Raw genomic sequence first — 22,032 nt, forward strand, 5'->3', positions numbered from 1 at the left:
TATAAGGAGTTGCTGAGCCTCAGCCAATCACAGCAGCTGAGCTTTGGCCAATCACAGACTGTCAACCAATCAGAGAGTGTCTATATCAGGCAAATACTGAACTGTAGCCAATCAAGCTGTTTCTGTATGTCATTTCCTTTTCCTAATATTGCCTCCCCATGTTGAGTGGAGCTCTCTGAACCTCTCCTGGTTCTGAGGGCTGCCCAATAGATGAATAATTCTTTCCTCAAATAAACTCTGCTAAATTTAATTTTTCTAAAGTTTTTCTTTTAAAACTGTAAATACAATTTTAAATGATGTGGTAAAAATAAAAATGCTGTGTTGACAAAGTCAATTTGTCCCCAAGAAATTAAAAAGTAAAATTTCTTTGCCCTCAGTGCCAGAATGAAATAAGAGATTTCCCCTGATGCTTTCTGCTCCATTATAGCTGGCTTTGCTTTGGAAGTCTGATGGTGTTATATTTTTAGTTTTACTGATTCTCTCTAACCCATTTCTTCCCTTCAGGCCCTTCTACCACATCTATTGTTCACTGCCTTTGTGAAATTGAATTATTCTATAGGATATCACTAAATCATAAAAACATTAAGAATAAACAGACTCTATTTTATTTCAGGGAGCCATGAAAATAATGGTCAAAAGTGGGGTAATTTTTTTTCTGTTTACAGCCTTCATGGAATTTAGGTTTAGGCCCATGTTAAGGCAAAGATACATGTATACACACGAGCACACACTGATTTCACTGCTTCATATTTGTTGAACAGTAAATTGTGTCTTGAAAGATAAAGGCACAATAAGGAGGAGTGCCCCGTATGGTAATGAATGGCACGGCATCATAAAAGAGTTGGCATGGATGACTAGTTATGAATATTCAAACTGTTATTAGATAGATAGTAGTCTCCATGCTGCCTCCCATAAACCTAAACCAGGTTTACCAATGACTGCAAATGTGGACACTTGAGTTTTGGTATCTCATTTTACTTACTTTTAAGCCAGTTGACTATGTGCTGCATCTTATCATAGGTAGTACGGAATAAAGGATCATCTTTAAGAGGATATAGAAAAGATCTGGAGATATACATTGTATCAACTTGAATTCACATTGGGAAAGAAACATACAAGTTAGAGCAATTCAATACAGTGATCACATAGTAAAAATAAATACGAAAGATGAAGTTAGAGCCCTAATTCAAAGAATATGAGTTGTATCTTCAATAGGAAAATAAAATAGAGTGGAGAGAAGGAGAGAGGGGGCATTCGGATAAGAGAAATATAAAGTACAAAGGAAGTGAGAACAAGGCAATGAGATCTGCTTTGCTAGAGAATGAGAAATAAGACTAATGCAGGGGTGGAATGTTGATTGGTGAAGGCCTCAAAGGACAAAAGGAGCGTTGTATTTTGGTTCAAAATAAAACAGCACTGTTCTTGAGCAGCAGCATGAAAGACAAAATCAGCAGATGTGAAAAATTATTTTAACAGCAATATAGGAGAAGAGACGACAAAGTGAGTATATATTGGCTTATTGAAAAGGCTTGAAGTTTGATTTTGGGGCCTAGAATAATTGAGAATAGTTAGATTTTTTAGAACACCTTGGAAATAACAGCCTTCTTGATGAGAAACTGAGGAAGGGGGAACAAAGAAGAACAAAAATAAAGTCAAGATTTTAATGCCAATAAATTAAGGGGATTACAATGCTATTGATAAGAATAGGTTATGAAAACAGGCAATGAAAAGCAAACTGTGGGATTCAACACATTAACTTTCAGGGTCAGTTCATACATCAGTGGGCATCAGAATCACTTGGAGGACTTGTTACAATACAGATAGAAGGGCCTCAAACCAGAGTTTCTAATTCAATAGGTCTTGGGTGGACCTAGTGTTTGCACTTCTGAGTACCATATTTTGAGAAGCACTTATTTAAATTATGTCCTCTAAGACAATTCATGATGGTTGAAGGTGAGGATGGAGGTCTGGGCCAACGACATAAGTATGAGAAGTATCTATACCCAGGCTGTTGTTGAAATTTTGTCACGGAAATTTCTGACTTACAGCACTTTCTATGATTTTGATACCTTCCATCAACTGTTTCCTTAATTATATGCTCATATTGAAGTGAAATGAATGTTTATTCTCTGGCAGTTGGGAGTAAAAGGGGCTGAAAGTTTAAGAAATAAAAACATTCTGAAAATAGACAGTGAGTGTATAAGGGAAGATCAGAGCATAGCTTTTGAAGAATGCAACAGAAAGAGAACCAGGAGGGAATTGCAATCAGGCATTATGTGATATTGGGGAAAAAAGACTAGGTACTTGACAATCTACTCTAGAAATTTCTTCTCACTCTCTGCAAAGATGCAAAAAGGTGGATATTTAAAAGGAAAAGTTAATAAGTCTACTTTGTATTTTAATTATTGTCAAGTACCCAGGTGCTTAAGTGAAGAGTTTCATGTACATATAAATTACTTCTGTGCCCTAGCATATTTGTAGAAATCTAAATGAGATGTTGTTCCATTTAAAATTTAAATAACTCCCTTGAGAAAATGCCAACCAGACTGCTTCAACTAGAAGCCAATGCATAAACATGTATTTGTTATTTACTTGTTAATGTGTTCAGTATCTTTATGTATTCTGGCCTTTTTTTTTTTTTTTTTTTTTTTTTTTTTCATGAAAACTAAAGTCCTGTGTTATGTGATTTGATGACCCTAAAATGATGTTTGGAAAACTAAACAAACAATATTGTGGTAGATGCAGACTATACCATTTGTACAAAGGCTCCCCTCAACCCTTCAAAAATAATGGTTACAAAGTGATACTACATTGTTCCCAAAGGGCTCAGACGTGTCTGAGCTTACACTTTTTACAAAATGGCGGGTTCAGATCCCTGAACCTAACTTTTTAAAGGATGACGCAGTGGAGGGGAGTTCGCCTGAGACTCCAGAGCACGGAAGGTGATTAAGGGGCAAACTGACTTTGTTTAGCAGGCTCGAGCTCATTGTATCAGCCTTGGTTCTGGCAAGGCAGCTGCTGGCAGAAATGTTCAGCCATTTTACATTCTCTGTATCCTGATTGGAACTTACCTCTTACCAGAATGATTTGAAGTTAAAATGAAGTTGGGGGAAAGTTCAAGCAATCCTTAATACTTGAAAATGTACAGCTTCCAGGCTCCAACTGGGGAAAAATTTGACTAAAGCCAGATTATATGTATATATATGTATATATAAAACATGCCCGTAGGGTTTCTTGGACATAAAATTGTTTTTTGAAGACAACAATATGATGAGTTAAGAGTGAATGAATCAGAAACATACGGATTAAATTTTCCCTGAAATTTGCATGGATTTGGAAGTCATGGAGAAAAGGGCACTTGGCAAGATGCATTTGGGATTTTACTGAACCAAAAACATTTGAGAAATTATCTGAGGTTCTTGGGTGGATGCAAAACTGTGCCAATTTTTTTTTTTTTTTCATTTTTACAAACTGCACTAAACTAAAAAAAGAAATAAAAGTCACCTAATTATAATTTAATGAAGACATGGAATACTGCTTGTACAGCAACTACCAAGCTTCACAGATAAGCATTAGTTTTCTAAGGGATTGGGCTGAGGGCATTTGCGCACAAATATAAATCAAACATTGGCATTAGTTTCACAGACTACAAAGAAATGCTCAGTGCCCAAAGATACAGCAGGAGTACAACCTGATGTTGTGGAGAGAATGCTTCATTTGCTGGCCGTTTTATTTCCCCTCAACCTAAATGAAACTAAAATAAACAACAATAACTAAAATGTCACTTTAAGAAAAACACGTAGTGACGCTTACGTGTATGCATTATTAGGCTCTTTTGTTTGTTTTAGTACACAGCATGTCTATATCATATCACTCTTAGGGTGTGACCACGCTACAGCAAGGCCTTCTGGGACTTCTAGTATCAGGTAAGACAAAGCCAGGTTTATACTAATCTTGGTGCTTTAGCAAGTAAAAGTAAGCTTCAAGCTGCTTTAAAAGCTTTTAAAAGGTTTTAACAAAATGATATATGAGGAAAACATGTATTTTAAAAAAATCTCAGTTCTATTGTTTTTATTGTACTAAATATTGTTCAGCACTAGCAAAGATCTTAGTTTAACGATTTTTCCCATGCCTTTTTTCTGGTGGATCAAAAACTAGCATCCTATTCATACAGGATCCTATTCAATAACTATATTCATGTAATAGCTTAGAAAGTAGTTACAAAGAGATTTTCTAAATAGTCACTTTTCAGTGTTTAGTTGAAAAGGAAGGTAAAGAAGAGGAATGGAATGCATGGTGAGAGCTTTTATAGGGTTGGATATGTATGATAATCTTTGTAGTTTTAATCCAGGAATCTAAAATTTAGACATACCATGGACATAAGCAAGAATATCAGAAACCTCAACTTACCCCAAATTTGCTCTTGACCCTGGGTAAGTGAATTCACTGTTTTTTACTTTGCAGATGGGTTCTAGCTTCTCAAAAGGAAGGTTCATTTGAGCATAAAACCTATCATAAGCACTTCCAGCTAATAAGCTAATAATAGGAGCAGTTTTTAAGTGAAATCTGAGCTGAACTGGGGAGTCATTTATAGATCCTGTTAGGTGTGCACATTTTTACTTGGGCAAACTAAATTAGCTGTGTAAATAACATTTAAAATATTTGAAAGTCAGTCTCACGGACTTCTTACCTCTGACAATATCCTGTCTTTGCAGGGAAGGAGAACTTGGAGAGGGTAAACAAGCATGGGAAAGTGGATGGGTTTGCTCAGAAGATGCTAAGAGACCCAAAATACGGATGCTTGATTTCTACAAGTTTTTCTTTAGAGAAAATATCATGTCTATCTGAAGGGGATAGGCCTTCATGTTGGCAGAAAGGAAGTCCAGAGACCTCTGTGAATTTCCAAATTTGTGAATGCCACCGTAAAACACTATTTTCCTACAAAACAAAAGCAAAACCACAAGTGAAGGTCTATGCACCTCTTCAGACACATGGTGATTGATCTCTCTCACCTACAAGTACATTTTTCCTGGCTCTGGTACTTGCTGTATCAATTTTTCAATCTGTTTTTACTTATTTCCATACAGAACACACAAGGGAACTCAGTTGCCTCATAGAGTGGAACTATTGTAAAACAATTCAATAGATCATAGATTTCTATTTTTATGGCTAAAAGCCATTAATTTATTACACTGGTTACTTCATCTTCACTTCCATCTTTGGCCTTAACAATTGTCTTTCTTTCCAGGGCCTGTTTTTTAAAATAAGAGCAATTTTGTCTCATTACCAGATTTACTGCATGTGCCCTATTACGGAGGGAAAAGAAGCTGCTCCAGGTTGTGGCTACTGAATGAATGAATGAATGAATGAATGAATGAATGACTGCACTCTCACCTTAGTGAGGCAACCAGTTCTTATGGATGAGCTCCATAGCAAACAGAGCTCAAATTTGAGCCTCAGCCTGAGACTCACTTCCCTCAGGGTGTTTTCCAATACTCTTCCCCAACCCAACACATTCGCCTTAGTTAGTGCATCTACCTGTGTGTTTCTATGGCACCTTGCACATTGCCCATCATAGCTCTTGTCACTTTCCATTGTGATTGCCTATTTACTTATCTTTATACCCACTAGACTATAAACCCTATTAAGGCGGGTATTGTGTCTGACCTGGTTTATTTCTACAATGCAAGCACATAGAAAATGCCCAAGACACACACACATGCACACATACATGGACACACATTCATATATACATATATATACACATATACACACACACACACATATACACACACACACACACACACATCCATACATATATTAACAGATAAATAAATGGATCATGGGCTACATTCAGATATATACGGTCCTTTATTTTAAGTGGAATACAGTGCCTACTAAAGGACTGTATACATTTGAAAGTGTGAAAACATGAATAGTAGAATAGCAAAAGTGTACAAAAGTTCAACAGACTTAAACGTGATAGATTTCCAGACCAGAGAGATTTAAAAAACATTTTCAAGTGTGCTTTTTCTTAAAGAAACCATACATTCCTTCATTTTACACAACCTTTCGTTTTCTTTCATTCCTCAACATTGAATACACTGTTGACTGCTTTAGATCTATTTAACAGACAAACAAATTGAAGCCAAAAACTGTGTTTTTCAGAATGCCTAATGATATCCATCTTTGTCTTGAGATGTCACATTTATGAAATCCATGGTTTTTATCACTAATACCAATGTTTTCATTTTTCCAATTTTTATTGTTTTACAAAATAAGAAGGGAAAGGGCAGTAAAGGGTAAAATGAGTGTATAAACAGAGCTGTGCCGGCCAGAAAATTTGACAGAGCCAAAAGAGCTGAGGTTTGGCAGACAACTTCACCACATGCAATCCATCAAGCTCCTCTGGATCTTCCTCCAAAGTGTACCTTGCATATATCAGCTTCTCTCATTTTCTATTACTATCTCCATGGTCAAGCCACCGTTATTCTTCCTTATACTACTCTACTAGTCCTCTGTGTCCTCACATGGTCTTTTCTCTGTGTGTGCACATCCCTGGTGGCTGTTCGTGTGTCCAAATTTCCTCTTCTTATAAGGGCATCAGTCGCATTGGATTAGCGCCCATTCTAACAACTCTGCTTTTACTTTTGCCACCATATAATACCCATTTACCACAAAGCAGCCAGAATCAGTTTAAAATATAAGTCAAATCACTGGCTTAAAATCTTCATTAACTTCTTAGTGCTTAAAAAAAAAAAAAAGATTCTAATTGTTTATTCTATCATAGAAAGGTCTCCCTACCTGGAATGGCTGAATTGTCTGACCTCATTTGACAAGTACACCCTTCTCCTGCCCATTGTACACTTTTGTACACTTTTCTTCCACCTATTGGCCTTTGTTGCATCCCAAGTATGCCAACCTCTTTCCCACCTCGTGTGGCCTTTACTTTCTGCTCCTTCTGCCTGTGATACCCTTCCCTTCATCTTTGTCACCTCTTTCAAATCTCAGATTATCTGTCCTCTGAAACAGCCACTCAGTGACTCTAGCATACCATTCTGTTTTACATCTCTGCACAGAGCTTATTGCTCTTTAGTAATTTTCTTCTTTTTGTTTAGTGTCATTTTCTCTAAAAGAATGAAGACCTTGGAGAGCAGGGGTCTTGTGGCTCTTGGAGGAAGTTGAAGCTCTCGATTAATGGGTAATTCTCAGATTTTTTTTTTTTTTTAACACAAATCAAAAGCTGATTACATTCTTCACGAGAAAATTATGTCAGGAAGATACCAAATGCTAACAAACTCCCTTTGTCCAGGAGATTTCTTTTTTTCTGAATATCAGGCTAATTGGAAAGATCAAATGCATGCGAGGTACTACAAAACTCACTGCATACATAGAAAGGGGTAATGTGGGTGGAAACACAGAGCATAATGTGTGAGAACACTTAACACAGTCCCCAGCACATATTAGGCACTAAAATCTGTTCATTGGTTTATATGTTTATCACTTATTATTTGTTAATCCCTTAATTTATTCACTCACCAGGTCTAGCTCACCAATCCCAAGAGAAGCTGCAGATATCGATTATAAAATTTACTTCTTATCCCTGTCTGCGTGTCTCCAGAGAGGGATAAGAAGTAAATCCACCAAAGCAGTTAAAGTCTAGAAAAGCTGGACCTGGAACTGACTGCTTTGCAGCCTTTCAGTGTCAAATAGTAACAAAACCAACAAGGAACTTAGTGACTCAGAACTGAATACACTCAACATAGAAATTTTTCTAAGAGAAATTTGATAGATGATTCTTGGACAATTAAGCATGTACTTGATCTCAGAATCACTATTGATTTTCAATTCTCTTAAAAGTGAAAATTAATTCATAAATTTGCTAACTATGAAGACCTTTAAATATTATTCTAGTTACAGAAAGCTTGATGGCATAAAGTAATGATTTTTTATGCCCATAAATTCTAGGTCAGGAGTTCAAGGGCACTGTTGGTTATTTCTCACTTAGGACTACAGTCAGATTTTGATTGGGGTGACTGTCATCTGAAGGTTTTGGGGCTTCAGGATCCTCTTCTAAGGTGCCTTCCTTACAGGTGTGAGAAGTTGATCAGCTGCTCCAGTTTTCCTCTTCAAGGAGCCACTTTAATGCCCTCGTAGTATGGTGGCTGTCTTCCCCCAGAGAAAGCAATCTAACAGATCAGGGTGATAAATACAATACCTTTGCACCCCTGAGACCATATACAATCACTTTTGTACTCTCTCCGTCACACAGGGCCAGCCTTGATTCATCTACTAAATCCAGAGAGGGCTCTATAAGGGTGTGGGTCATTGGGGATCATTTTGGAGGCTAACACAAATATCATTAAATATTAACATCTTGGGTAGATAATATGATTAGAGGGTGCCTGAGGACCAAACAAGGATTTTTACATTACAAAAGTTAAGAGAAATGAATTGATTATAGCAATCAGTAACATGAGTATAGTTTTAAATAAAAAAGCATAATTATAGCATATTCATAGGAAAACATGAAATTATTTTAATCACTGAATGTTCTGCATACCTTTGAAGACAGGATCGATCACTGACTCATTTATCCAAACATTCATTTCACTAAAATGTATTGAAAAATTGCTATATACAGGGTCTTGTGAAGGAACCTGTGAAAAAAGTATGAATTTTGACATCCTCTTTTCAAATGTAATATAGGTCAATAAAGGCATTAGTAGTTTGACCAATAAATTGTAGAAAAAACAACTCTCTACACTGATTGGTACCTTAAAAAAATTCTAAAAAACAGTTTTAGACTATTTATACCCATTTCTTTATAGCTTTCCACTTTTCCTTCCAATGCAAACCCACGGTCAGCACCAGGGATGGGGGTAGGAACCTTAAAACTTGATTTGATTAATCATTAGTTTCAATGTATAGCTTGTCTTTTATTTAAAGGCATATATGAGCACACACGCACGTACACATGCAAACACATACATCCTACATGCATATGCCCATTAAAGTACTGATTTGGCAATAAGTTATGCCGCTGAATTTTGATCCTTAGGTTCTTCTCTCTGAAAATCAAGTCCAGATGATCTAAAACAAGCCGACAGTAAAAATGAGAGAACAGGTTTTACCAAATTTAGACCCACTCAAAACTTCATGGAATCTAAGTTTAGAATACACTGAATTTTCCAGCTCTTTCTGGGTTTTGCTTTGCCTAGCACTAGGGAGTGCATCTTTCCAGCAGTTTAAAAGAAGGAGGAGGAGGAGAAAGAGCAGTAGCAGTTCGTGAAATAACTTCCGCAACTTTTAGAAAATAAAAAGGGTAGAGAAAATGACACCATGATAACTTGATGGTTAACTTTGCACATTTCTCTAGAATTTACCCCCAGGGCATGAACAGTTTCAAATGGATGGTAGGAAGGCGATGTTAGATGAAGGTCTTCTGAGTTTGAACAAACCTGAAGTATTTGAGAAGTATCTGGAAATAAATGAGTCTAAACTACCACTGGACTTAAAATAGATACTGTTACAATTTACCAGAATGTTTAAAACTCAAGACAACTTCTTCCATGTCTCTAAAAACAAAATAATCAATGGTCACTGATGAAAAGTCATATTACTTATTCACTCACTGTTTTCTAGTATTTCAGTGTTTATTACTGTCCAGCCTCATCTTGGTTATATTTTAATAACCAAACATTTTCCTACAACTGTGAATTAGCTTAAACAGTACAATGTAGTTACCATATTGTGCTTCATCTGCTAAACCTATCATGTCACAGCACTAAAATGATTCATTTAAAAATCAATATTTTAAAAATATATGTTGATTAAAATATACCACTAGAAAGGTATTACATGGCTTACAATGGAAGTGAAATGTATATAAATATGAATAAAAAGGCAAGTCACTAGTATGAGACTAAAACTAAAACTGAAACTAAAATTTTCATGGTAAAATCCCAGCAGGTATGTACTTGTATAGTGTATACTTCTAAACACTGAAGGCTTGTAAAAGTAAATGTGTTAAATAGAAGTTTGATAGCTTATCATAAACCTATAGGGAAAAAAACAGACTTTGCGTTTTTGATATTTTGTGCATTAATATATTATTACAAACATGAAGATGTTTGTGAATGTTTGTTTTCGTCATTTTCTTTGAAGTCACAGCATTGGACCATCTTTATTTCTGTATAGAGCTGCTTCAATCATAAGTCATCTAGACTTCCCCTGCCTGTCTGGTTTTTATGTTTTTGTTTAAGACAGTGAAATAAGTGTTTTTTGAATCAAAAAATAAGATACTGTTACAGAACTAAGCATATTGAACATTTATAAAAAGAACCATTCAATAATACTGTTTCAGACACCACAATGCAGACAGGTGTTCCAAAAATAACTCCATAGGCTCTGTATTTGCACTTCCAGCCCAGTGTTCTCGTGAAACTCAATCATAATGACTCTTGAGCCTGGCGATTCAGCTAAGCATAATTGAATATGGAAAAATTTACATAGAAAGTTTTGTGCCAACAGAAAATATTTATGTTTGCATATAGTAATGGCATTCTTGGACAATTTGAAGTTTTGCAGAAAAATCCCATGTGAGATAAGACCTGATACATTAATTAAATTATGCTAGCTTGCTCAAATTGCTATGATATAAACTGACATACTTTCTTCATCATGGGTTAAAAAAATAATGATCTATTACAGGAAGTGAAACCTAATTGCATGAAACCAAACCCACACAAAACTGAAGTTACTCAGATAAACAAAGTTTCCTCCAAGAAAGCTTTGCCTTGCCCTTTTCAAGACATTAACTGTTTAGTTAATATGTTTATTAACTAAACATAGTTTATATGTCAGATTTAAACTTACCAATCAGAAAATTACAGAATGAATATTTGTCTTGTAAGAAGCTCTTTGTTCCTTCTCTTTTCAATTGCAAGGTCACGCATTTTTTTCTTCATGCCCCATTACTTTGGGGAGCACATTTATTATGTAAGATAGAGACTTTGGAGAAAGTCTTATAATCGTACACATCACTCCCTTTGTCAATGTTTAAGTAAATGTTCATTCGCAAGCCTGGTTATCCCCAGGGCATTATTTATTCTAACATAAATAGCATCTATAAAATTAATTAGAGAATGATTCCTCCTATTTGTCAGTTACTCTGAAGTTTTGCTTTGAATAAATTAATCGCTCAGCTCACAGTGATGAGTAACATGCTCAAGGATTACTGAAAGGAGAAAAAGATTCTTATCAGGACTTCCCCTTGACCTTACCAACAGAACATTGATGGAACAACGGCAAACAAAACCAAAACAAAACAGTCAAACTGATGCTGGGAAAGAGATGGATGTGTCACCATTGCTGAAGATAAATATAGTGGAAGCTGCACCTGGCCAAGGTGAGCATTGAGATAAGAAATACCCAAATTTAATGATAATCCAAAGTCAGTACTTACAAAGAGATCAGACCAGGAAATGTGCCAAGTTTGTTTAGGGAAAGTAGGGGAATAGGGAAACTCACAAAGAAGAATAAGAAATAAACACATAATTTCATTCCTCAGATATAATCCTTGTTAAATTTTAGACTATTAACATAATTTTTTTAAAAAAATAGAGATCATGTTTTATTAACTTTTAATTGACATTTCCATGTGTCAATAACTATTATATATTTAAAATGGCTGTAGAATGAATACTGCACACTATGGAGGTATCATTTTATTTAACAAATCTCTTATTGCCAGACTTTTACCACACACAGGCTTAGTTGTAATTGTTGCTATTGTTTTACTATTTTAAATGATGCTGTGATGTGAATTCTTTTATGATTGTGAATAAATATTTGAATAAAGTAAATTACCAAAAGTGGATTTGCTAGGTAATTTGCACATTTTCTAGGCATTTGTTGTGTATTGAAAATGCTCCTCTAGAAAGGTTATACTGATTGATAACCAGCCATGTAGGAAAGGTGAGGTTCTTTTCAAGGCTTCCATCTCAGCCCTTGCAATTTTGTCTCAGTAAGTCTTAAAAGCATGGGGCCTGAGGCCTAGAATTTGGGAGAGGGGAAAGCCCTGCTAAACATGTGTGCAACTGTGCTTCTTTGACTTCTGCTTATTCCATGTAATCTTGTAAGTGGAACATATTACACATAGGAGAATTGTTGGCCAGTGCTAAATGACAGAAAGCATGATAAAATTAAGCTTCATAATTTTTATCTTAAGAGTAGGAGAGATTTATTTTATTTTTTATTTTTATTTTAAATTCCGGGATACATGTGCAGAAGTGCAGGTTTGTTACATAGGTAAACCTGTGCCATGGTGGTTTGCTGCACCTGTTGACCTGTACTCTAAATTCTCTTCCCTCACCCCCCAACCCCCAACAGGTCCTGGTGTATGTTATTCCCCTCCTTGTGTCCATGTGTTCTCGCTGTTCAACTCCCACTTATGAGTGAGAACATGCAGTGTTTGGTTTTCTGTTCCTGTGTTGGTTTGCTGAGGATGATGACTTCCAGCTTCATCCATATCCCTGCAAAGGACATGATCTCATTCCTCTTTACAGCTGTATAGTATTCCATGGTGTATATGTACCACATTTTCTTTATCCAGCCTATCACTGATGGGCATTTGGGTTGGTTACATGACTTTGCTATTGTAAATAGTGCTGCAATAAACATATGTGTGCATGTATCTTTATAGTAGAATGATTTATATTCCTTTGGATATATACCCAGTAATGAGGTGCTGGGGCAAATGATATTTCTGGTTCTAGATCCTTGAGGAATTGCCATACTGTCTTCCATTATGGTTGAACTAATTTACATTCCCACCAACAGGGTAAAAACATTCCTGTTTCTCCACAGCCTTGCCAGCATCTATTGTTTCTTGACTTTATAATAATTGCCATTCTGACTGGCATGAGATGGTATCTCATTGTGGTTTTGATTTGCATTTCTCTAGTGATAGGTGATGTTGAGCTTTTTTTCATATGTTTCTTGCCCATGTAAATGTCTTCTTTTGAGAAGTGTCTGTTCATATTTGCCCACTTTTTGATGGGGTTGTTTGTATCTCGTACATATGTTTAAGTTTCTTGTAAATTCTGGATATTAGACCTTTGTCAGATGGGTAGATTGCAAAAATTTTCTCCCATTCTGTAGGTTGCCTATTCACTCTGATGATAGTTACTTTTGATGTGCAGAAACTCTTTGATTTAATTAGACCCCATTTCTCAATTTTGGCTTTTGTTGCAATTGCTTTTGGTGTTTTAGTCATGAAGTCTTTGCCCATGCCTATGTCCTGAATGGTATTGCCTAGCTTTTCTTCCAGGGTTTTTATGGTTTGAGGTTTTACATTTAAATCTTTAATCCATCTTAATTTTTGTATAAGGTGTAAGGAAGGAGTCCAGTTTCAGTTTTCTGCATATGGCTAGTCAGTTTTCCCAGCATCATTTATTGAACAGGAGATTCTTTCCCCATTGCTTGTTTTTGTCAGGTTTGTCAAAGATCGGATGGTCGTAAATATGTAGTGTTATTTCTGAGGTCTCTGTACTGTTCCATTGGTCTACATGTCTGTTGTGGTACCAGTACCATGCTGTTTTGGTTACTATAGCCTTGTAGTATAGTTTGAAGTCAGGTAGTGTGATGCCTCCAGCTTTGTTCTTTTTGGTTAGGATTGTCTTGGCTATATGAGGTCTTCTTTTGAGTCCATATAAAATTTAAAGTAGTTTCTTTTAATTCTGTGAAGAATATCAGTTGTAGTTTGATGTGAATAGCATTGAATCTATAAATTACTTTGGGCAGTATGGCCATCTTCAAGATATTGATTCTTCCTATCCATGAGCATGGAATGTTTTTCCATTTGTTTGTGTCCTCTCTTATTTCCTTGAGCAGTGGTTTGTATTTCTCCTTGAAGAGGTCCTTCATATCTCTTGTTGCTGTATTCCTCAGTATTTTATTCTCTTTGTAGCAATTGTGAATGGGAGTTCACTCATGATTTGGCTCTCTACTTGTCTATTGTTGGTGTAAAGGAATGCTGGTGATTTTCGCACATTGATTTTGTATCCTGAGATTTTGCTGAAGTTGGTTATCAGGTTAAGGAGTTTTTGGGCTGAGATGACAGGATTTTCTAAATATAGAATTATGCAAACAGAAACAATTTGACTTCCTGTCTTCCTATTTGAATACCCTTTATTTCTTTCTCTTGCCTGATTGCCCTGGCCAGAACTTCCAATACTGTGTTGACTGGGTGTGGTGAGAGAAGGCCTCTTTGTCTTATACTGGTTTTCAAAGGGAATGTTTCCAACTTTTGCCCATTTAATATGATATCGGGTGTGGGTTTGTCATAAATAGTTCTTCTTATTTTGAGATATGTTCTATCAATACCTAGGTTATTGAGAGTTTTTAACATGAAGGAATGTTGAATTTTGTCAAAGGCCTTTTCTGCATCAATTGAGATAATCATGTGATTTTTGTCTTGGTTCTGCTTTGTGATGGATTATGTTTATTGATTTGCATAGGTTGAACCAGCCTTGCATCCCAGGGATGAAGCTGACTTAATCATGATAGGTAAGTTGGTTTTTTGTTTGTTTGTTTGTTTGTTTGTTTTGAGATGGCATTTTACTCTTGTTGCCCACACTGGAGTGCAATGGCGCAATCTTGGCTCACTGTAACCTCTGCCTCCCGGGTTCAAGCAATTATCCTGCCTCAGCCTCCTGAGTAGCTGGGATTACAGGCATGCGCCACCACACCCAGCTAATTTTTGTATATTTAGTAGAGACAGGGTTTCACCATGTTGGTCAGGCTGCTCTCAAACTCCTGACTTCAGGTGATCCATATGGTGGCTGTTTTTTGTTGGGCTGCTGGATTCAGTTTGCCAATATTTTATTGAGGATTTTTGCATTGATGTTCATCAGGGTTATTGGCCTGTAGTTTTCTTTTTTTTGTTGTGTCTCTGCCAGGTTTTGGTATCAGGATGATGCTGGCTTCATAAAACCAGTTAGGGAGAAATCCCTCCTTTTCAATTGTTTAGAATAGCTTCAGATGGAATGGTACCAGCTCCTCTTTGTAGCTCTGGTAGAACTCAGCTGTGAATCTGTCTGTTCCTGGGCCTTTTTTGGTTGGTAGGCTATTAATTATTGCCTCAATTTCAGAACTTGTTATTGGTCTGTTCAGGGATTTGACTTCTTCCTGGTTTAGTCTTGGGAGGGTGTATGTGTCCAGGAATTTATCCATTTCTTCTAGATTTTCTAGTTTATTTGTGTAGAGGTGTTTTTAGCATTCTCTGGTGGTAGTTTGTGTTTCTACAGGGTCATCGGTGATATCCCCTGTATCATTTTTTTATTGTGTCTATTTGATTCTTCTCTCTCTTCTTAATTAGTGTAGCTAGTGGTCTATTTTGTTAAGTTTTTTGAAAAACCAACTCCTGGATTCATTTATTTTTTGAAGGGTTTTTCGTGTCCCTGTCTCCTTCAAGTCTGCTCTGATCTTAATCATTTCTTTTCTTCCACTAGCTTCTGGATTAGTTTGCTTTTGCTTCTATAGCTCTTTTAATTGTGATGTTGGGGTGTCAATTTTAGATCTTTCCCACTTTCTGATGTGGGCATTTCATGCTATAAACTTCCCTCTTAACACCGCTTTAGCTGTGTTCCATAGATTCTGGTACATTGTCTCTTTGTTCTCACCGGTTTCAAAGAATTTCCCAATTTCTGCCTTAATTTCATTACTTACCCAGGAGTCATTTGGTAGCAGGTTGTTCAATTTCCATGTAATTGTGTGGTTTTGAGTGAGTTTCTTAATCCTGAGTTCTAATTTGATTTCAGTGTAGTCTCAGAGACTGTTTGTTATGATTTTAGTTCTTTTGCATGTGCTAAGGAGTGTTTTACTTCCAAATATGTGATTGTTTTTAGAATAAGTGCCACGTGGCATTGAGGAGAATGGGTATTCTGTTGATTTGGAGTGAACAGTTCTGTAGATGTCTATTACGTCCACTTGATCCAGAGCTGAGTTCAAGTCCTGAATATCCTTGTTAATTTACTGTCTTGTTGATCTGTCTAATATTGACAGTGGGGTGTTAAAGACTCCCACTATTATTGTGTGGAAGTCTAAGTCTCTTTGTAGGTCTCTAAGAGCTTCTTTTATGAATCAGGGTGCTCCTGTATTAGGTGCATACATAGCATACATATTTAGGATTGTTAGCTCTTCTTGTTGAATTGATCCCTTTACCATTACGTAATGCCCTTTTTTTTTTTTTTTTTTTTTTTTTAATCTTTGTTGGTTTAAAGTCTTTTGTCAGAAAGCAGGATTGCAACACCTGCTTTTTTTTTTTTTTTTTTTCTTTCCATTTGCTTGGTAAATTTTCCTCCACCCCTTTGTTTTGAGTCTATGTGTGTCTTTCTACGAGATGGGTCTCCTGAATACAGCCCACCAATGAGTCTTGACTCTTTATCCAACTTGCCTGTCATCATGATGCTATCTAGTTATTTTGCACATTAGTTGATGCAGTTTCTTCATGGTGTCATTGGACTTTATATTTTAGGCTGTTTTTGCAGTGACAGGTACCAGTTTTTCCTTTCCACTTTTAGTGTTTCCTTCAGGAGCTCTTGCAAGGCAAGCCTGGTGGTAAGAAAATCCCTCAGCATTTGCTTTCCTGGAAAGGATTTTATTTCTCCTTCACTTATGAAGCTTAGTTTGACTGGATATGAAATTCTGGGTTGAAAATTCTTTTCTTTAAGAATGTTGAATATTGGCCCCCACTCTCTTCTGGCTTGTAGAGTTTCTGCCGAGAGATCTGCTGTTAGTCTGATGGGCTTCCCTTTGTAGGTGACCTGGCCTTTCTCTCTGGCTGCCCTTAACATTTTTCCCTTCATTTCGACCTTGGAGAATCTGATGATTATGTGTCTTGCAGTTAATCTTCTCTTGGAGTATCTTAGAGGTGTTCTCTGTATTTCCTGAATTTGCACGCTGGCCTGCCTTACTAGGTTGGGGAAGTTCTCCTGGATAATATCCTGAAGTGTGTTTTCCAGCCTTTTTCCATTCTCCCGGCGTCCTTCAGGTACTCCAGTCAATTGTATGTTCAGTCTTTTCACATAGTCCCATATTTCTCGGAGGCTTTGTTCATTCCTTTTCACTATTTTTTCTCTAATCTTGTCTGCATGCCTTATTTCAGCAGATGGTCTTCAAACTTTGATATCTTTTCTTCCACTTGGTCGATCTGTGTATGCTTCATGAAGTTCTCGTGCTGTGTTTTTCAGCTCCATCAGGTCATTTATATTCCTCTCTAAACTGGTTATTCTGGTTAGCAGCTACTCTAACCTTTTATCAAGGTTCTTAGCTTCTTTGCATTGGGTTAGAATATGCTCCTTTTGTTCAGTGGAGTTTTTTATTACCCATCTTCTGAAGTCTACTTCTGTCAATTCATCCATCTCATCCTCTGGCCAGTTCTGCAACCTGGCTGGAGAGTTGTCATGATCATTTGGAGGAGAAGAGGCACTCTGACCTTTTGGGTTTTCAGTGTTTTTGCTGATTCTTTCTAATCTTCTTGTGTTTGTCTAGTTTCGATCTTTGAGGCTGCTGATCCTTGGATGGGGTTTTTGTGGGGACTTTTTGTTGTTGATGTTGCTATTGTTGCTTTCTGTTTGTTTTTCCTTCAATGGCCAAGTTCCTCTTCTGCAGGGCTGCTGCGGTTTGCTGGGGGTTCACTTCAGGCCCTATTCATCTGGTTTGCTCCCGTGCCTGGAGATGTCACTCAAGAAGGCTGGAGAACGGCAAAGATGGGTGCCTGCTTTTTTCTTCTGAGACCTCTGACCTCGAGGGGCACCAACTGCCTCCCTTGGCTGGGAGGTGGGGGCTCCCCTGCCCAGTTGTGGCTCTCAGGCGGGTCACCGAACCACATTGCTCTTCCTTCCTCTCCGCGGATCACAGAGAGATTTATTGACTTTCTGAAGGTTGTATAAGCAACTCAAGACATGACCTAAGAATCAAATGCAATCTAGTGACTATTCTGATAATTACCAAACCAATTTTTCATCCTCATAAAAGTAATTCAGTTTAATTTCTAGGTTAATTAAAAATTAATAAAAGATGGCAGATGAATAGCTCAGAAGGCTCCTACCTTCTTAATCTACAATCCAAACAATAACATGCTTTTAATAACATCATTTACAAATGAGCTAAAACTGTGTCATCTCCATGGCCGTAACTCAGGACACTGGCAGAATTATATGTGTCTAAGAAATTCAGTCAGATCAATTTATTGAGGCTTCTTAAAATGCCACGATGAATAGAAAACTTTGAGTGGGAGTTGGGAAGGGGACCTAGACAGGCGATGAGAATCGAAATGATTAAATCACTTTGGTCATGTTTCATTATCCTGTGGTCATTTTGCCACAGACTTTATTTCTGAATTTACTTTCTGGTTTTCTTAACATATTATATAACTGGGAGGCAGCAGTTTGGAGGGACACATTGGACAGGGAAACCAGGATTCATTCGTGGCTTTCCTATTAACTGAATGACTTGGGATCATTTCTTTAAACTTTCTGGTCTGCAGTTACTTCATTTGTCATGTAATCACTTATCTTGATGACAAGCAAATTCTACTATTAAAATATAGATATGACCCAGTTGAGTTGATATGGTGGTTAAGATATTTGACTCTAGAGCCTGATTATAGATTCAAATCCCAGCTACTTACCACTTAATAATCACATAACTTTGGGATATTTGCTTAACTTCTCTGTATGTATCAGTCCCTTCATCTTCAAAACATGAATAATAATAGCAACTACCCCAGAGAGTTCATGTGAGAACTCAGTAATATAGTTTTTGCCTGACATATGGTAAGTACCCACTAAATCTTAGCTGCCAATAGTAGTATAACACTCATTATAAGTGCAATAGAAATGTATTATATGAGATCCTTCAATTCATCTAATGTAGGAAACCTTAGGATTAATGTTTTCATTGAATCTATCTGAGCACTATTTAGCTCAGTATCTTCACTGGCAGTAATGACTTATTTTCATGATGAAATTGGCTTCCTTTTCTAAATAAGTTTTTTATACTTAGAAAGGCCTTCATTTTATCTTTATCTTCTTGTTTCAAACCTGCTTTCAGAAAAACACTGGAAGAGTTGCTAACATTGTTATGATTATATTCAATTGGCTTTCAAAATATGCTTCAAGTTTTATGAGATCCTAAAATTTGTAAATTAGCTTTTTTAAAAATTTTTTAAAATCACATCAGTCATTCTGTTCAATAAAAATTTTGACTACACATTCAAAGACAGTGTTGATATTTGGCATTGTGTGGCTCTGTCTTGGTCTGCCAAGGGAGGTTAATTATCAGAAAAGCAAAAAATCCTTAGTGCAACATAATTCACCCTAAGGAGGTCCTTCAGCTGTTTCCAGAGGGCAATTGGAATAATAAGCAAGGCTTTGGTATAAAAAGAATTTTTATTAATGTAAAAATAAATTTATTAGTATCCAAAATTTAATATCACATCTTAAATTACTTCAGTTCCCATATGACAAAAGTAAAATTAAATAAGATTTCAACATAAATGCAGATATGGCCCTGCACAGGTTACAATAATTTGACAGTGAAATAGTCTTTCATATCAAGAGGAAATATGTTAAAGCAATACAAGGCATAAAAAGACTTCTTTATTTGAGTTGATGAAAGAGTGGCAAGTACCAAAGTAGATGCAAAAGAGATCTATATAATTATACCACAGATAAAAAGATAAACCTGTCAATATCCCAAATTTGTGATATTTTAGGAAGTTGTAGTCTTTCCTGAATTTAAATAAACAAAATAAAAAAACCAGACAACCCTTGGAAGCAATCAATCCTTCCAGACCACACTTTGTTAGGGAAGAATATATTTTTTTAAAATATTGAAATGCTAATTTTTGAGACGGGTTACTGAAGTAGTTGGAATTTATGATTATTGTCTTATGTAGCCCTAATATAAAAGGGGAATGATTTTGTGTATCTTTAATTGCCTTTTCATCATACCTAAGTAAGCTTAGGATTTATTTTAAGTTTCTGATTTAAAACACACATTGCAGGGAAATCAGAGCAATAACTGGATTTTAACATCAAGTATTCTGATGAAGAAAGCACCTCATCAATTTGAAGTGTTTTCCAAATATGCAAAGTGATTGGAAGACGTAAGTTAAAGGAGCATTTCAACCCCAATTTTTGACATAAAGCATTTCTGAATTCCATGCAATAAAAGGATCTTAGCTTTAATGTTTTCTCATAAAGACTTATATAATTTGAAGTATCTAACTAATTTTGTCCAAACTAAATATAAAAATAAATTGCTTTTGAAATTCTTGTATTGACAGCTAAAGATGAAAAGGAATATGTTTGTGGCATTGGATCAAACCAGTTAGTGCAATTTAAATTTCCAAATGCATCACATGTGAGTATAGAAAAGAAATTAGAAAATATGATCTGTGTTCTCAAGATAATCCATCCATACGTGAAATGTATGGTTTAAGCCAATGTCTCAATAAGAGTAGAAAGATGCAAGTATTACTGTGGGCCTGTCGTCAGGTGGAGGGCTGGGGGAGGCATAGTATTAGGAGAAATACCTAATGTAAATGATGACCTAATGGGTGCAGCAAACCAACATACCACATGTATACCTATGTAACAAACCTGCACGTTGTGTACATGTACCCTAGAACTTAAAGTATAAGAAAAAAATATGCAAAGCACCTAGCTCAGTATGTGGCATATACTGAGTGCTAATAAATGTTGACTAACATTAGCCATCTTATTTCTTTAGAGAAACAGAGAAACAGGAATGCACCTATGTTATTGAGTAACAGGAATGCACCATAAATTGCTTAGTAATTCACCTACATGTGTGTATTGAGATTGTTTCCTCTGTGGGTTGCTTTGTTTGGTTGTTGGTTTGCTTGGTAGTACAAGCAACACATATTGTGTACTACACAAATAAGACTACTTCTAAAGGATAGAGTGCTATAAGTAGAACCACTGGATAAAGAGACGCAGATTTCCAGCTCTGATAGAGACTACCAAAAGGCCTACACTGATTTACACTTTCAGTATATATGAAGGTCTATTTTCCTTTGGATATGATCCCAGAAAAATGTAGTGCCAATCTGATAACTTATTTTTATTTGTGGGTTACAAAGAAGTTTAGGCTTTTTTTCCCCAAATGTTCCAATTGTCAGAAATTGCATGTATTTTTTTTATTATAATACTTTAAGTTCTAGGGTACATGTGCATAACGTGCAGGTTTGTTACATATGTATACTTGTGCCATGTTGGTGTACTGCACCCATCAACTCGTCAGCATCCATCAACTCATCATTTACATCAGGTATAACTCCCAATGCAATCCCTCCGCTCTTCCCACACCCCATAATAGGCCCCGGTGTGTGATGTTCCCCTTCCTGAGTCCAAGTGATCTCATTGTTCAGTTCCCACCTATGAGTGGGAACATGCGGTATTTGGTTTTCTGTTCTTGTGATAGTTTGCTGAGAATGATGGTTTCTAGCTGCATCCATGTCCCTACAAAGGACACAAATTCATCCATTTTTATGGCTGCATAGTATTCCATGGTGTATATGTGCCACATTTTCTTAATCCAGTCTGTCACTGATGGACAATTGGGTTGATTCCAAGTCTGTGCTATTGTGAATAGTGCCACAATGAACATACGTGTGCATGTGTCTTTGTAGCAGCATGATTTATAATCCTTTGGGTATATACCCAGTAATGGGATGGCTGGGTCATATGGTACTTCTAGTTCTAGATCCTTGAAGAATCACCATACTCTTTTCCATAATGGATTGAACTAGTTTACAATCCCACCAACAGTGTAAAAGTGTTCCTATTTCTCCACATCCTCTCCAGCACCTGTTGTTTCCTGACTTTTTAATGATCGCCATTCTAACTGGTGTGAGATGGTATCTCATTGTGGTTTTGATTTGCATTTCTCTGATGGCCTGTGATGATGAGCATTTTTTCATGTGTCTGTTGGCTGTAT

General features: G+C 36.4%; 1 long non-coding RNA gene across 1 annotated transcript; it reads left to right on the top strand.

The window, feature by feature from the left end:
- Positions 1-1,402: 1,402 nt before the first annotated feature.
- On the top strand, positions 1,403-18,090 carry LOC144340716 (uncharacterized). Its single transcript, XR_013416987.1, has 4 exons — positions 1,403-1,500; positions 11,292-11,410; positions 14,523-14,571; positions 17,677-18,090. It is a non-coding gene; the product is annotated as an uncharacterized LOC144340716 (long non-coding RNA).
- Positions 18,091-22,032: the final 3,942 nt, after the last annotated feature.

Source organism: Macaca mulatta, chromosome 4 (assembly GCF_049350105.2).
Source record: "Macaca mulatta isolate MMU2019108-1 chromosome 4, T2T-MMU8v2.0, whole genome shotgun sequence".
Taxonomy (NCBI): Eukaryota; Metazoa; Chordata; class Mammalia; order Primates; family Cercopithecidae; genus Macaca; species Macaca mulatta.